Genomic DNA, 5130 nt, shown 5'->3' with positions numbered 1-5130 from the left:
GGGACTGCAGCCTACACCATCGCCGGCGACCCACGGCAGCCCAGCCCCAGGTCGAGCTGCCATTCACCATCTTAGCTGCAGAGGGCAGTGTCACTGGCCCTCATATGTGGGATCCGAACCGGTGCCCTCTGGCATCCCAAGACAGTTCTTAACCAACGTGCCACTCGGCCAGCCCAAAGATTTATATTTTAAATAACTGTGTTTATTTATTAAAGGTATAAAACTCTTGCTTTTACTAAAAGTAATAACAAGTGAAAGGTGACTGAATAAGTTTTATTGACTTGGCAATTCCAAGATTTGGTTCTAGGTCTAGTTTATTTTGATACTTGGTTATAAGGGCTGATGCAGCTGAAAAAAAAACCTTACAAAAACTTGTAGCTCCAAATGGGAAAAATGGTCACAGCTTAGCTGAACTAGTCAGGATACTATTCTATCCCATCTACCAATTATGCAAAAATTCTTATCAAAATTCATATGGTAGGGGCTGGCCGAGTGGCTCAGTTGTTTAAGAGCATGAGCTCTGAGTAACAGGGTCGCCGGTTCGATTCCCACATGGGCAGTGAGCTGCGCCTGAGCTGAGCTGCCACTGAGCTGCCAACAGGTGGCAGGATGGCTCAGTTGGTGAAAGCACGTGCTCCTAACAACAAGATTGCAGGTTCGACTCCCACATGGGATGCTGGCTATGCCCACCCACAACTAAGATTGAACATGGGACCTTAAGCTGAGCTGCAGCGAGCTGCTGACAGGTGGCTAGACGGCGACTGGACTGGACAACAACTTGGCTGTTTCCCTCCCCTAACTCCCCAATAAAAATCTTAAAAAAATAAAAGTTTATATGGTAAATTTTTATTTTTCCTGATATTAATCAGCTTATAAGCTACATAGAAAATTTACCCTTTTAACATTTTTATTAAAAGTATTCTAGCCCCGGGCTGGCCGAGTGGCATGTTGGTTAAGAACTGGCTTGGGATGCCAGAGGGCCGCGGTTCGGATCCCACATATGAGGGCCAGTGACACTGCCCTCNCCCCCCCCACCCCCAGCCCCATCTCTGTATAGTAAAAGTGGTATGTTACTTAGACTTATTTTGGAAAGAAGGTTACTTGGGCCAGGGTGACCACAATAAACTTTATTCTTTCTACAGCTTTCATCTGGTTCCTCTCCCTCCATTTGCTGGCCGTCAAAGTCAGTACCCAAGGCAATATAAAATTAAATGTTCAAATTCTAAAGATCTAGCAATACCAGTTGGCACTTAAGAAATGAATGAACTAACTTTAGAAATGATAGACTCTCACAGCAGCAAATGCTATATCCCTCTTAGTTTTTCGGGGTTTTTTTGCAAATAATCTCCAGACCTACCACATTAAGTGTGTAATGTACAAAAGTTTTCCTCTTTTTATCCGTGACAGAATGAAATTTTAAAATTGACACATCAAAAAAAGGAACCTTTATTAAGTGTCTACTATGCCATATGCCCATACACTTCACACATGTTCTCTTTTTATCTTCATTACTTCTATGAGAATATATTATCTGCTCTTACAGAGTTAAGAAAACAGAGGTTTAAGTAACTTTCCAAAGGCCATACATCTAGTATGTGATAGAACCAGGATTCAAACTCAAGTGCACCTGACCCCAAAGAATGTGCGTGTGCATGCACAACACTAAACACTGCGGCCAAGAGCTAATTAGCACTTAAAGGTTAATCCGCAGGTACTTAATTAAAAATCATAAGACAGTGCTCGCTTCGGCAGCACATATACTAAAACTGGAACAATACAGAGAAGATTAGCATGGCCCCTGCGCAAAGATGACACACAAATTCGTGAAGTGTTCCATATTTTGTGCAGAGCCACAGCCTCCTCACACCCTTTGCTAATTAGCCCCCAAGATACAATGAGTTCAAAGCACAAGGCACTCAATAGCAAAATTGTGGCTTAATAAAAATTAAAAAAAAAAAAAAAGAATCATAAGACAGTCATTTCACTTTCCAAGATGAAAAGTGGTAACTAAAGAAGTTAATGTCCATGGAAACCGTCAGTACTAAAAACAGCTAGCGTTTTTATGTGAATTAAATGTAACACTTTTTATTAGTCCAATAACTTTTTTTTATAAATCCCCACGAATTCTAACAATGATTAACAAACTAGGATCAGAGGACCAAGACAAGCAGTGTCACAGGCCCAGCTGATTCCAGACCAGCTGGTTTTGACTCCAAGTCTAGGGTTCTCTAAACTGCCACACCCCACAGGGCCTGACACATGCTAATTCTCTAACATCTTCGACATCTTCCAAACCACTGAGGTTAATCCATCATCTTACATTTTACTTTAAGCTTATTGATTTCAGTGTAGTTTAGTTTATTTTGAGTTTGGGAAACTCCTCAGTTTCAAAATGCCAAATAAGAAAAGCAAGCGAGTTATCTGACTTTGTACATAAAACCTGAGTCTGAGAAAAGATGAGTATTTTCTTAAACTGTGAGTCATAGACTCCCCATTATAAATAAGACTACAGCATCTACAATATATAGCACATTTCCAGTGTTTTCATAGCCATATCTTGTTTAAATTTTGCCTTCTTCTGTACACATAAAAGAAGAATCATCATTCTTACTTCCAAGATGGGAAAACACAGGTAAAGGAGAGATTTTTACAGGAATATATACGGAGAGCATGGCCGGACTGCAAAATTCCCAGTTTTCCAAAGGAGTTAAGTAGGTTCAATTTCAACAAATAGGTTGACTATGTTCAACTATCACATATAAGGAAGGCTCCTTACTCAATGAGATCAGGAACAACAATTGGTCTTAATGTCACTGGGTATGCGCAAATGTAATAAAAATTTTGGAAATAAGCAAAACTAATTATTGGTAAACACACAACTCAACTAGTGGGACAAGAGTATGCTGGCATACTAGAGAGGAGCCTATCAGCTGCAAACACTGAGCATCCCATGGGCATAGTGGGACGCAACTGACAGAGGAACTGACAAGACGAGTGCGTGGGTTAAAGTGAAATTGGTTAAGAGAATATTTACTTACATTCAGTAGGAGTTTAATAAGTATCTTGTTAAACCGACATCTCTTCATCCTGCACATTCTTGTTAATGTAGATACTATTACACACTTAGGAGGAAAACAAAGGTGGCTGTGCAACCCGAGGAGAGCTGTTCCCTCAGGGCTAAGGGATCCTTAGTGCTTCTCCAGCATCTCCGATTTGACAAACTACACTGACTTACCACCTCCTCAGCTGACTGAGGAGAAGCCCTTTGGCTGCCCACCACCTCCTGCAGTGCTAACAAGCCTTTCCTGGTCATCTGGCTACACCACTGTAGCTCTATCTTTAAAGCTAAATAAAGCATTGGTTTGTTTATGCTAATACACATGTGGTCAACATCTGTGACCAAGCCAAACTGGACCAGTACGCATTTGCGGAGTGACCTGCCCCTGTTGACAGTGTACATCAACAACATGTCTGGTGCTAGACCCAAGTGATCTGACTGAGAGTGCAGGGTTCTTTAAACTGTGGTAAGCCCCAAATAGTTCTCTAACATCTTCTAAACCCCTGAACCTTTCAGAAAATCTTCCCATTTAGTGCTAAAAAAAGAGAGGGTATATGGTTACTTCAGATATTGGTTCCAACTTTAATTGCACCATTTTGGTTTTCCTCCCGTGAGCACAATAGATCACTGGCCTGATGAGCAATTAGAGGTCAGCACTGTATTCATTTGAACTGAGGAAGTCTTTCATCTGTAGATTATTAACACAGACAATAATATACCCATCAGTGCCATCTTAGTTTAATATGCCAGTGAACACTAGAAGAATTTTATAATCAAATATGCAGTATTTCAAAGCACGCAAAAGTCCTATGAAAGTTTTAGTGATGCACAGTATTTCCAGATGTGTTGCCACTAGGCTGAAAAAAGATCAAGCCATGCCCAGAATTTATAATGTGAAAAAGCTCAGAAGCTGTAGGTAAAACATACTTTCATGAAAACCTGTTAAAACCAGATTTTAATTTGTTAAATAAATCTCTTCTTCGATTATGGCACTGACAATACCTTAGAAATTGATGTGTGAAACCATGCTATACTTTTAAGTTACTTCTGACCCAATCGTTTTCAATTTAGTATGTTAAATCTAAGTTTATCTATAGATTAGCACACAAGCAACCTTTAACTTTTCATTCTTATGTAGAATTCTTCAATTTTGTTCATTTTGTTGTATGTACTAACAGAACCACCAAAATAAGCTACTTGTTATATGAAGTATTATCAAAATTAAAACAATGATCAAAATAAACCCAATTCTTAATTCAGTATGCTGATTAATGCAACCTTTACTATAGCACAGAACTACATAATACATCATGCATAGCCATTATCTATATTTTCGGCAACCATTCATCTCTGGCCTGACCTCATGCCAATATTAAAATGATCTAGCTGCCTGAACTATATTTCTATGGTTCCTTTGCATGGCTTTCCATATCAAATGTATTCATTCTGGGCCATCTACTGCAATTGGTATTTTCATCATTATTATATTGCCTTTCTGACTGGCTTCCATCCTTTTGTTCCCAGCCTTTTTTAATTTCTGTGTACAGTCTCTCCCTTTGATTACAACTAAAAACTCTAAACAAAAATACAAAAAGCAACTAATTAATGACTCTGAAAAATAAATAATAGATTAGAGCAGGAAGTCAAAACGTGAAGAATGACCAGTAGAATAGCAATGAATGGAATAAATGGAAAGTGCACCATCCAGTACAAGATCTGTGCTGGAACTGAGGCGCCACTAGTAACTACTGTGCGACATTGGGCAAGTCATTTAAACACTCTGACCTTCAGTTCCTCCTCTGTAAAATGGGCATAATGGTACCTTCCTGTGTCAAAAGGTTGTTGATGAGGTTCAAGAAAGAACACATTAGCAAAAGCATTTTGTAAACTGTAAAATGTCATACAAATCTTAGATACTATCTAATCTAGTGATCTCCAAATGTTTTGACTACATACCCAGTTAGTGAAGTCTTTGAGTAAATAACCCCAATGTACGAATATTTACTTACATATAAATTATATGTGTATACCATTAACATTGTTTGCACTACAAAACAAACACAAAATTAAAA

The 5130-nt window shown here is 38.9% G+C and overlaps 1 protein-coding gene across 1 annotated transcript in view; it reads right to left on the bottom strand.

Annotated features, from left to right (window-relative positions):
- Positions 1 to 5130, bottom strand: part of ASB3 (ankyrin repeat and SOCS box containing 3) — a 102409-nt gene that overhangs the window by 8616 nt on the left and 88663 nt on the right. The gene's annotated exons all lie outside the window — the stretch shown is intronic.

The sequence above is a fragment of the Hipposideros armiger genome, unplaced genomic scaffold, assembly GCF_001890085.2.
Source record: "Hipposideros armiger isolate ML-2016 unplaced genomic scaffold, ASM189008v1 scaffold_366, whole genome shotgun sequence".
Classification (NCBI taxonomy): Eukaryota; Metazoa; Chordata; class Mammalia; order Chiroptera; family Hipposideridae; genus Hipposideros; species Hipposideros armiger.
This window is presented reverse-complemented; position numbering and strand designations above follow the sequence as displayed.